Source organism: Carya illinoinensis, chromosome 8, assembly GCF_018687715.1.
Source record: "Carya illinoinensis cultivar Pawnee chromosome 8, C.illinoinensisPawnee_v1, whole genome shotgun sequence".
Classification (NCBI taxonomy): Eukaryota; Viridiplantae; Streptophyta; class Magnoliopsida; order Fagales; family Juglandaceae; genus Carya; species Carya illinoinensis.
In genome coordinates, this window is record NC_056759.1 from 37,584,217 (window position 1) to 37,597,188 (window position 12,972).

The 12,972-nt window shown below is 32.6% G+C and overlaps 2 long non-coding RNA genes across 5 annotated transcripts; one reads left to right on the top strand and one right to left on the bottom strand.

The window, feature by feature from the left end:
* Positions 1-2,050: 2,050 nt before the first annotated feature.
* LOC122317804 lies at positions 2,051-8,478 on the bottom strand. 4 transcript variants are annotated; one of them, XR_006244651.1, is made up of 6 exons: positions 8,155-8,478; positions 6,050-6,176; positions 5,703-5,764; positions 5,290-5,350; positions 4,240-4,338; positions 2,051-2,878 (listed from the first exon to the last, which is right to left on the bottom strand). It is a non-coding gene; the product is annotated as an uncharacterized LOC122317804 (long non-coding RNA). The 4 variants fall into 4 exon arrangements; XR_006244650.1 differs by lacking the exon at positions 8,155-8,478 and adding an exon at positions 7,152-7,309; XR_006244653.1 differs by lacking the exon at positions 8,155-8,478 and adding an exon at positions 7,152-7,309 and having other exon boundaries at positions 2,051-2,899.
* Positions 8,479-12,041: 3,563 nt separating this feature from the next.
* On the top strand, positions 12,042-12,652 carry LOC122317931. Its single transcript, XR_006244683.1, has 2 exons — positions 12,042-12,204; positions 12,288-12,652. It is a non-coding gene; the product is annotated as an uncharacterized LOC122317931 (long non-coding RNA).
* Positions 12,653-12,972: the final 320 nt, after the last annotated feature.

Here is a 12,972-nt window from a genome sequence, read left to right on the forward strand (position 1 = left end):
TTTTGGGAAAGAAGAGATAAGAAGTTAAATAAAAATATTATGAAATTAAAATATTGTTAGAATATTATTTTTGTTTTCGGATTTAAAAAATTTGAATTATTTTTTATGTTTTGTTTGAAAGTTTGAGAAAGTTGTAATGATTATGTAATGATTAAATGAAAAAAATTAAAGATTTAAAATTAAAAAATGTTTGTGTTTAAACGATATTTGAAAAAGAAATGAATGAAATAAAATGAAATGAGATGAAACCATCCATTCTTCCAAACAAGCTCTAAAACAATATTTTCTCAATAGACAATGCTAGGGGATTGAGAATGGTGCTCCGCATTGTATCAATAAGTCTAAATGCATTTTTTATTTTTATTGTTTTTGTTTTCCTTTTGACCACTTTTTAAACATCCATAAATATTTTTAAAAAATAAAAAAAATATCAATTTACTAATAATCACTTCTTTTAAAAAAAATATAGTCAATAGATTTTTTTCATAAGCTTCCGGAATCTAAGGGTAGAGAAGAAGTGTTAATTAATATTATATATATATATATACTAGTAAAGGAGCAACTTGCTACGCACGTTTGCTTAGTTAGGTCAATTGGGTATTTTAGAAAAAAAAATAATATTTTTGATAAAAAATTGATCCTAATAAAAAATTTAACATTGGGAAAAAAATCTAATAATTCAAGTGGAGTATAGCATTTACATTGAGCTTAACACCCTCAACCTGTAAGAATACCACGGGTACCACTCAACAGCAGAGCACAGCACAATCGAGTACAAGTTCTAAAAGCTAACAGTAGACAAATTTGTTATTGATGTCTACGGTGATTTGTAACCAACTCAATTGTTTTTATTCATTTACATCATGTATAAATACCAACAGCTGTAGACAAACAAATACATTGAAAAACAGAGAGTTTTCAGCAACATATTCTATTTTTTCAACAGTACACACATACCAAGTTAATTAATCCTAAAAGGGGAAAAAAAATACAATGTTTTGACAGCGGTGAACAAATCACATAAACTTCTCAACAATTAAAATTATAAACTCAATTTCCTTTCTCCTATAAGTAATCCTTTTTTTGCTTTAGAAGGCTACAAAAGCAACATGTCTTTTGTCTAGTTAACACTCAATTTCCTTTGCTGCTCTTTCACTTCTTTTCCAGTCCAACGAGAGTCCAAACTTCCAGATTTCTTCATGGTTTTCTTCTTTTCTTTTCCATGGAAGCTGCAAGTCAGAGAAGCCACACAAACAATGGGCAACAGAAATCTAAAATAGAACAGAAAATTGAAACAGACCAGCAAAAACTGTAACAGACAGCAGCAAGTTCTTTCCCTCTCTAGTTCTTCAAGTTTTCAACCATTTTCCCTTGATTTCTTAATAAATTATAGCTATAAAACATCCATAAATGATTGCTAATAGATGTAGCAATATCAAGTATTTGGAGTGTTGGAGTAGCTATCATTACTTCAAACCTAATAAACCAACTATACTCAAGCATGCCTTTAAGAGAAACGAACAAAATCAAGTACTGGTAGAACCATTCACAAGTAAAAGTTACATTGATGATTGTCCAGCTAAGGGCAGACATACAAAAGATTATCCAGGACTAAAGGTAATAGCCTATGGCAACGGTTGGATATATGAAAGTTAGGAAAATAATAGACATTCGACATTTTTACAACCATTCATACAACTATGTTTTAAATTGAAAGCATTTTTGTAAAGTAACTTATATAACGATGTGTGTATAAGCCAAACTTGCAGAATTTATTAAAGGATACCAACAGGCAGATGGGAATCCCACAAAAGAGAAAAACTGGTCCTTTATAAAATAAAGAAAAAATTTAATTTCCCAAAACTCATCTTAAAGCCATATGTACCAAAAAATAAAAATAAAAACAACATTTAAGAACAAACAAATTCTATAAAAAATCACATTTGTTATTTCTGTCTAGTTTTTGCAAAGCACCACCACCAGAACCATGTACAAGGCCCTGTGCTGTCTTCGATCATTAAAATAGGATCCTTTTTTTTTTTTTTTTTCCCTTCATGAGCTTCAATTAACAAGTAGATAATTTTAGTGGATACAAACAAAAAAATAGTAACTAGTGTTACTGTCTAAGTTACGTGTACCAAGTAAAAGAAGTTTTTGGATATGCTTTTCAGCTTTTGTTTGTTCCTCAATTCTCCTTTCAATTTCTGCATCCTGCAAGCCACACATTGAAAAGAAAAATAAAGCTATATGCCACATAAAGTTGCTCTACAATTATTTCATACATGGGCATAACCAAGGATGTGTTTTACCAAACATAAAAAATCAAATAAAAAAAATAAAAAAAGAGAGAACTTACGTGTGTGCCTTCTCTTCAGCCTCTACTCCTCTGAAATGACAATTTCTGCTGCAGAGTAGGCCCATATTTTTAATTTCAATTGAACACATTGAAGATGTACCAGTCAAGCTCCGCCAGAAATCAAAGGAGACTTTATTCCTTAACGTAATTTCTCTAGGTTAGCCCCTATATGCAACCAGTGACGGGTATCTACTGCAATGGAGATCAACTGAGGGTTTTCTTCACGTCCCACTTGTAGACACCCCGAAAATTAAAATTAAAAGAAACCAAGAAATGAGGGTCTTAGAAGGAAATATGTGTAAAAATAAACCCAATGATGCAGAAAACCATGACATGCAAAGAAACAAAAATTTAAACCCATTTATTAAACTGCTCTCCTCATGCTCTTAACCCAGATTCAACACCATAGAACTAATTGAAGTAAACACCCAAAACCTAAATAAAAGGATACATAAGCATGGTTTGCTCCAAATACCAACTTGTCACCTGAGTTCAAGACAGCTGCAACCACAACATGAACAGCTGCAACCACAGCATGAACAACTGCAACCCATCACTTGATCATGTCCACAAACAATTAATTACATTGCATGCAAATGTACACTGCATGTACATGTACATGTTTCTTGAACAAAAGTACTATACAGAATTCTCCATTAAAAGAATAAACATTCTCCATATAAAAGAATAGAATCATTCCTAATATTATTAACCAAGTAAAACAATAAAACCTATATCTGAAATCACATCTATGAAGAATGTTAGCTCAGCTAAAGCTGCTTATCTAACTAGTTCTCTGAAATGGGCCCGAGGCTAGACTCAAAAGAAAATCAACAAAAAGTTTGCTTTGTGTGACTATTTATAATTAAGAACACTGACTTCAGTTTTGATTCTTTTATGAAGGTGCTCAAAAGGGAGATTGTCCCAGTGAGTATGAAAATGAGAAATAAGATACATACACAAAAAATTGCATCTCAAACCAGAAGTAGCAAGGATCGCCCCCATAGTTTTTGTTTTTTCATTTTTTTTTTTTTGCTTTGACAAGTAGTTCCTTGTCAGCAACTGCAGGCCACAAGTTACCAAGGTAGCAATATTCACCAGAATCAACCCAGAAATATTATCACTGCCTTGGTAGACCAAAGACAAGAATATGACCTCAAATTGTTACTTCTGAGATGACCAGAAAACTTCCTACCTTCTACGCCAAAATAGTAAAAATTGGTTGTCAAACTGAATAGGTAGTGTGGCAAGACACACACACCCACAACCTCAAAGACCATTCTTCCAATTAAAAAACAATGCTCTCCACAGCAGGCTTTTCTTTAAGTTCTTCAAAAGCAAGAAATGAAAAAAAAAAAAAAACAACGCCCCTCCATAGCAGCAATAATGAAAGACAGTATAACCATTATTACCGAAGCTGTTTTGGAACTTGGCTGCTCCCTCATGACCATTTTACATTTTAGAGCATCTCATTCCAGATTATTAGCTAAAAATGCACAGAAGAGTTGTAGTTCGCCACCCAAAAAAAAAAAAAATCATCTTTTATCATAGCAAAAATCAAAGCTACTTTCGCTTTGGATAGTAGAGTGTTTATAATCCACACACAGACAATGTTACCATTTAATTGAACTCCGTGAAATAGCTAGCTACAAATTATTTACAATTAGAAGTTCAAAAAATATCTTCAATCGGCGAAACCACGCCAAAAGTCATAAGAATTTAATTATTGCAAAATAAAGCAACAAGATTGTATACAAAACCTACAAAAGGAAACTAAAAATCAAATGATCACTCATTTCGATTAAACAAGCCCGCGCAAATAATCAAGCATTTACAGATCCATGGCCACGAAACTTTGATCAGGAGAAGTATAATTATCTTACCCAAAGATAGGTACCATTCCTGGGAGGTAATCAGAACCATCAAGTGCCCTGGACCATTGCTTGTTCTTGTCAAGTTGTTCAACTTGTTCCCTAGTAAACCTGCATATATGGTAGCTGGAAAAAGTAATAAAAAATGAAATCAATTAGATATAGATAATAGAATGTGACTGAAAACTTAACATATCCTTCTCGTTTTTAATTAGTTTCTTTTTGGCATTAGCATTTTCTTCCTTCGGCAAGTAATTGAGTAAGAGAGAGGGAGAGAGATATATAGAAATTTCCTACCACTTTAGAACCCATATATATACCATCCACCACATAACAATTCACCTCCACAACACAAACTTATATATCTACTATATATATAAATGGGAATGTTACAAATGGTAAAAGCTGTACTTGACGGAAACTGAATAAATCATGGAAGATCCAACAGAACCTCCACCCCAAAGTGAAAAATTTATATTCCAAACGAAATAGAAAGTTTTCTGCATACAAAATAAAGCTTCTACAAAGGTTCATCTACAACATACACAAACTCCACGAAACAAACAAATTGTTATAAGAATAGAACTACTCATCTGAATCACCAAGTCTTGCAAAAGGTGTTGATTTGTAAACCAAGGGAAAGTCCTTATGTGAGATAGAGAGAGAGAGAGAGAGAGAGAGAGAGAGAGAGAGAGAGAGAGAGAGAGAGAGAGAGAGAGAGAGAGAGAGAGAGAGAGAGAGAGAGAGAGAGAGAGAGAGAGGGAGGTCAGTTATGAGAGACTAATGATTATTTATGCAGTTAAATTCAGGTCCATGTATTGGTGTGCTCATATTCCAGCTTTTAGTATAAATAAATTGTTATATTACATTGCACGTTACCACAACAGTTGTTTATTTAAAAAAATTAGAATCCTTGTTCTGCCATTTTCCAATAAAATAGAACCAATTTTGAGCCAAAAAGTAAAGAGCAAGAAGATAAAATTAGTAGTTGAATCACACTAATTGATATCTACGATGCTTATTGTATCAATTCCAAACAAAATATCTGAAACACGTACAAACCTAAAAGCACCATCAACTCCAAACAAAAAACTGCAGATTACCTACCAAAAAGTGCAAATTCCTGGTCAAGAAACAAACAAAAAAATCAGATTAACTAAAGGAAAAAAAAAAAACGATGACATGCAAAACAAAAAAAAAAAAGGCCTCAAAGCATCATCAACCCAAACCATATAGTGCAAGTTACTTTTGTGCTGTATTTTCTTAAAAATACTTTACAGAATTCTCCATTAAAAGAACTTTTCAGTTTTTTTCATAAAATAAAATAACAAAATAACAATAGCAAAATACTTAACTTTTTTTCTTTTATTATTCCAGTTTACTAATTTGATACTGTCCACAAGAGTAAAATTTCTAACAAAAAAATTTTAACCTCAACATAATTTAACCGGGAAAAATCTGAAAGACATACAAACCTCAAAGGACCATCAACTCCAAACCAAAAAGTGCATATTCCCTACCAAAAAGTGCAGATTTCCTGCAGGAAACAGACCAATAAATCAGATTAATTAAAGGAAAAAAAAATGATGACATGCCAAAAAAAAAAACTCAAAGCATCATCAACCCCAAACCATACAGTGGAAACTACTTTTGTTCTGTATTTTCTTTAACAAAAGTACCATATAGAATTCTCAATAAAAGAACCTTTCAATTTTTGGACAAAATAAAAATAGCAAAATATTTAACTTTTTTCCTCTTCTTATTGCATTTTAATACTTTCATGCTGTTCAAGAGAATAAAATTTCTTAAAAAAAAATTTAACCTCAACATAATTTAACCCATTGCTAAACTATTTCAATAGGTTTCATCTTCAGAAGTCTTCTCATCCCTAAAGAGAACACAATATATTCTCTCTATTTGTTGCTATTGCATGAAGATCCCTGAAGCACCTGAAACAGAAATCAGAAAGTGAATAAGATGATTCCAATGGATTATATATATTTGATCCAATTAAATAGATGTTTGATTTATTAATTTATGGAAGAGCACTCCAATCTTATTTATGAAGTTAGCCCACTTGTGAAATCCTGCACTTGAATAAATTATTTAAAATCAGTTTTTTAAATAATTAATTTTAAAGAATCTGTGTGATCACTGTGATGAAGTAGCTTACATCCTAATCTAGTATTTTTAAAGAAACTGTGTGATGAAGTGGCCTTGTGATCTCAAGTAGTACTAAGTTTTTACAGCTATATACTTTCTACATCTGCACTCAATCATGGTATGGATGAGTTTATTTGGAGATGAAGATGTCTGCCAGTTTGTAATTAAGAGACATCCTTGAACAGTACTCTTCTAAAAATTATGAGAGGCACTTAATCAATCATTCCCAAACAAGGGTATGAAAAGCATCCTCCTTGTCCGTGAGTTTCAACCAGGAAATCCTCCTTGCACTCAATCTCTTCACTCCATTGTATCCTAGATGGTTGTTTATGGTAGTTAAAATGTGTGATTAAGAACCATCATATAAGATCTATATATAAAGGTGAAGACTAATCATTCTGGACAAAGCCAAAACATTTGAGAAACATATTCTACAAACATCAATAAAACCCATAGGAACAAAAGCTAAACCTACCCACAGTGCACTGCCATTGACTCTTTTATATCAAAAGGCTCATTCCTCTGCTTTAGACCCAAACGAAAAACAAAAAAGCCTATAAAAAGCTAAGCTACCCATGCGTATGAATGGGATTGAGTAGACCCTAGGTAAACTACTTTCAGTAATTGATTAGAACTAATTGAAGTAAACACCCGAGTTCAACACAGCTGCAACCACAGCATGAACTAATTGAAGCTTTACTGACTAATTCAAGTAGATAGTATAGTTAATAAGCACTTAAAAACCAGAAGAAAAAAAAAACCTGAGCAGACTGTGAGAGAATCATCCACCACAGTATCGAGGTCTTGAAGGTCGTCATCGGGTTGTTACGCTTCTGGTATACACTCCACGAAGAGAATGAACTCCTCTGCTTATCGACCATCACAACCGACGTAGCCCCTTCAAAACCAAAAGGAAATCTCAAAAATTCTAAAATTTTTAATATTTAACAAAAATCACAATTCAAAATACACAAACAGAGAAAAAAGCTTCAAAATACACAGCTCTATATTACATACTTTCCTTTAAAGATACGTTTTGTAGAATTCTTGAGAAGAATAACTCTTTAAAATTTTGTCCCAATCAGGCTATATAAAGAGTCAAGTCAACACAACACAGCACAACACGGGATAAATAATCCTGAATTTAAAAACCAGTCTCCCAGAGCCTTTTGTAGTTGTACCCAAATTCCGCACGAACCGTTGGATCACAGACTTGGAATTGTACCCAAATTCCGGATTAGAGTCTCCATAGATCTTACAATTTAGTAATGCTATATAAGCAGTGGGATCATTATTATTTTTTTCATATGTGTTTAAGATTTATTCATTTAATATATATATATATATATATATATAAATCACATCTTCAAAAAGCTGGAAATTTCACATTTTTTTTTCGGTAGATATCATTTTTTGGAGTTTATATATCTCTATCTACAAAACAAATAGGAGAAAGGGAATGGAGGAATAACTACAAAACCCACCCCCTTCCACGGTCCCCACTCAACTCTCTCTCTCTCTCTCTCTCTCTCTCTCTCTCTCTCTCTCTCTCTCTCTCTCTCTCTCTCTCTCTCTCTCTCTCAGGCTCATTTTCCTTAACTTTCTCTCCCAGTTTCCCCCTGATCAAACATAGCCCTATAACCACCTCTCTCCCTGTCTCTGAAATTTGAGAGAGAAGCGTTTAGAAAAATAGAAATTTATTTAATTTTCCAAAAAAATGAAGAGGTTGAAGAGCTATTACATGAACATAAGGCATCCACATACCATAGAGAGGAAATGGATTTTCCCCTTGGCGATAGGCTCCATTGTTTCTCTCTTCCTTATCTTCATCACGATGCTAACCTCACCCATTGGTACGGCCTTCGTCCCGCTCTACCGCTCCATCACCTCCGGCTACGTCTTCGTTGAGTCCAAGCTCCACGTCATCCCGACCTCAACCCTTCCCCCACATACGAAGCCGAGAATGAACGAAATCGCAGGTGTTGGGGCTGGGTCTCACGGTTTTGGTGATTTGGGTTTCAGTAAGATGAAGAAAAATCGAGGGTCGTGAGGTACAATGATAGAATAGAGAATGGGTCTGAGTAGAAAGAGAGAGAGAGAGCTCGGGAGTAATCCGAGAATGAAAAAGTTCTGTGGTCTAAATTCTTCTGAAAAAATATCTGACACAATCTCAGTAAAGATCAAAACATCTTCATAGAAACCGATTTAAAGGAAGAACAAAAGGTTAAATAAGTAAATAACACGGAAGTAAAAAACGAGTGAAAAAATTACTGTTTCTAACAAAGTAACTCATTACCGTTCTTAATACTGTTCTTAATATTATAGCACGCCGATTCCCACTTTTTATTATAGTAGAGATTTATGCAATATTATTTTATTTATGAAATGAATATATTTCCATGCTCTATATCCATGGTGTCTTTTCTTCTTTTCGAAAAATAAAGGATTAAAATATTTATTTATTTTTGTTAATAGAATACTGATAATAATATAATTACAATTTTTCTATTTATCATGAAAAGGAGTTAGATAAAACTTAAAACTCAAGTAAATTATTTTTTGATATTTTTTTATTAGTAACACACTTTTTTGTTTATATTTTTTTAATGATATTAAATATAATTATAAGATATATAAGTCTTGCGCACGTTTTTTTTTTTTAAGTGAAATTCAATGTAAAAAAAAAATTGAATTTTTATATGGATCATATATTTCTTAAACTTTTTTAAAAAAGAGTGCATAAGACTTATAAATTTTAAGACGACATAAATCATTTCTATTTTTTATTTATAAAAAAGATATAAGGAAAATTAGAACAGACCTTTTTACTTAGCTTTCAATTATCGTTTAATCTAACTAAAAAACCAACTTACAGTATTTTTCAAATAGAAGTTTTGAAAATTATAAGTTCAATTAGAACAATGAATTTGAAGATGCTTAAAGGTTTAAAAAAGTATATCATATGAATTCTTGATACATTGTACCATTTATACTCTGTTTGTTTGATAAAATCTCATTCAATTTTAACTGTCAAGATAGATTAAGAATAAAATAAAATAAAATTGGTAGCCATATCCCAAAGGAAAATACAGTTTGTCATTGACTCATTTTCACTTAATTTTCAACTTCTAAATACATCTTCGATAGTAAGAATAGCACTTGGTTTTACACAAACCTTCTAAACAAAATTATTTCTTGTACATGCAGCAGGAGGACGACCAAAAGTCACACTTCAAAAGACTTGCATGTTTAGGTAATCAGTTAATATGAAAGTTTTGTGAATAATAATGAAATAGTTCGTAAATAATAGTGAAATGGTTTGAATTAAAATGTTTTATTGGATTTTGAAAAAGGAAAGAGAAAATTTTGAATAAAAATATTATAAAGTCATTTTTTAATATTATTTTTGTTTTAAAAATTTGAACAAATTGTATTGTCTTTTGTGTTTTGTTTCGAAATGTGTGAAAATTATAATCATTAGGTAATATTAGATAAAAAAAAGTTAAACATTTTAAATTGAAAAGTGTTTTATATTTGAGTGATGTTCAGAAAGTAAATCTTAAGAAGTTATTTTTTTTTTAACCAGAAGTTGTAAACTTGATATTAATCACAATGTTGTTTTCAGCCATTACAAGAGATTGAATACAATCAACCACACAGTCTCCGTCTATCAATTCTTGTTCCAATTGCACAACTTTCCTTGCTAGTTGTTTGGCAACGCCATTTAACTCCCTTTTCACATGCTGAATTATCCAATGAAATCTAACAAGAAGAGTATTGATGTCTGAGCTCAAGCAGTTTAGCTTCCCTGCCCTGCCCCCTCCATCGATGAAGCTGCCTTGGACCACTTGACTAGAATCACCTTCAAATATTAACTAGTCTAAGCCAAGATCTTGACAAAATAAAACAACAGCGATTAAACCCCTAGCTTCAGCAATTGTAGGATCTACACAATAACACATAGGCTTCATCAAACTCACTAAAACAGAACCTAAACGATTCTTAGCACCACTCCAATTCCAATTGTATTATAGTCATCATTGATGGCCATATCCCAATTAACCTCCACCCAGGTAGGAGGAGCTTCCCAATGTAGTGCAACAGGTTGTGGACTATTTCTAGCCATAGGTTTGTGGTGCATTGCCTCCCTAAACTACACCTTCCACTCAAGAGTGAAGGCAGGAGAATTCCTCCTCACTTCTCAAACATGACCTCAGGTAGTTTGTAAAAGAAATAGACTTAACAACAAACTATATTATATCCTGTAAAAACCAAAATGGTGAAAAACATAGTACTGTTATAAAACTCATAATCAAAAGGTCGAGATCAAATGGTCAAATTATAATCAAAAGATTATAATTCAGACCAATACAATGTCAATCCTTTTTTTTTTTTTGGCATTCTCTCATACATAGAAGAGAGATTTGAAAGTAAAGAAGACATAATACAACAAGCAACCATAATTATACTACGTTTTATTTCACTAACATTAATGGGAATGAAGGGTCCTCTGCCCCCACGACTTCAAACCATTGGATCCACCAATTCTGCATTGATGTATATATTAACCATATGAAAGTTTAATTTTTTAGGTTCGAACAATTACCCAATAACATGCAAATGAAACATTCAAACATCAAATCACAAACCTTCAGGTTCAAATGTAAAAATAAAACATTCAAATGAAAAATATCGAATTGTCTTGATGCAAAATAAAGGAAAATTGTCTTTACAATCTTGGATGAGTCTAGCTGCAAATTGGCGAAGATGTAGTCTGATTAATGATTCGAAAATAGAATTGTAATTCATTGTTTTAGAACTAAAGGCACTTGATGATGCCATGGCTCTGCTACTTTTATCCAAAACCAATTGCGATGAATCGGATCTGACTTCGTAGCAGAGCTCAAAGCTCTTTTGGGTCTTGTCACAAGTCGACTTGAGGAGTTATTGTCTATTGTCTTTGTTGTCACAGGTTAAACCTGTGGCAACTGTCAGCAGGTCGAGTCTGCTACTCAACTCATTAACTTTGTCGACACAAAGTTATATGATAACATCCAGTCTTTCCATTTCGGCAATTTGATATATAATTTATCATTCATGGGCGTTGGTAAGATCTTGTAGCCATCGAGGTAATGGAGTTGTATCCCTTACCCAATTGGTATACCTAAAAGTAACAAGTATGTTGGATACTGTCATGGTATCATTGATCAAACAATAAATAATAGAACTTTAGATACAGAGATTTTGGCATTTTTTCTAGAATAAATTCTTTGGGATTGGACTGATCCATTGACTTGATGCGTAGGACCTGGTGATGCTTAGATTTAATCAAGCATGTCTAAACAATAGCAACTTAACCTTTGATAAGGGAAGTGGTCTATTTAAAAGTGGAATTCAAAAGGTTTCATTGGAGGGGGTTCAGTTAGTTCTAATGAGCAAGTTGAATGCTAATATATACAAACTTATAACTTGATAGGCTCTATATTCTTAAAAAATATATAAAAAATAAATCTTTATTACCAATATAAACAGTGTTTTGCCTTCTTGTTACTGAATGTTACCTTCCCTTCCATGTCATTCAGGTTAATGCAGGAAAAGTATCTGCTACAAGATGTCACAGCATTCTTACAGCTTAATGTTACTCTTAAAAAATATTTAGTCTTTTTAATTGAAAATAATGAGTTTTATCTCCCTGGAAACAAATCCTTTGTTTGTCAGACACTGAACAGATTCTCATGCATAGCACTGGCGGGTGTGGCAGCTGAGTATCTTTTATATGGAATTGCTGAGGGAGGCCTTGCTGACATTAACAAGGTTTGTACTAGTTCTTACTTATTTGACATAGTAAGCAAAATATACATATTATTAATTGAACTTGATCGTCAATGATGGAACAGTTGGACATGCTACTCAAAAGCTTGGCCTTCACACAGAAGAAAGCGGATTCCCAAGTTAGATGGTTTGTACTGAATACAGTCCTACTTTTGAGGCGCCATGAATTAGCACGAGCTAAGCTTGCAAAGGCCATGTCCATGGGAAAGTCTGTAGGAACTTGCATTGGCATTATAGAGGAGACCATAGACGATTCCGACATCCAGCTTCAACTGGGTAAGTGGAGGTTGAGGAATTCAAGCTCCATTTACATTTTTTTCCTTCTAATTTTCTCTTAGGTAGTGAATTTGAAAAGGGTAGAACAAGTGAAAGATTTGTGATACAAGAAGAAGGCAGTAACTCAATGCACGAATTTCTTTGAAATTTTTTATGTTGTGAAGGACCATGTGTCCAATTACCAAACTCAAACTCAAATATGCATCAATTCATCGTTTCTGAAGGGATAAATATACATTTTATATCTTAAAAAAGGCACCTAAAATTTTTTGACCCTTTTTTGGCTCTTAATTCAATCCAACCCGCTAATTAAGGCTTACTATATATTATATTAAACATTGTACAATCATTACACTGTATTTTTTTATTATCATCTAAATAAATTTTTTTTCAGTTTTGTAGATGTGGATATAAGTATATTGTCGAACCACGTAAACTTTATGTCGTGTAATTAATTCTAATTTTTTTGCTCTA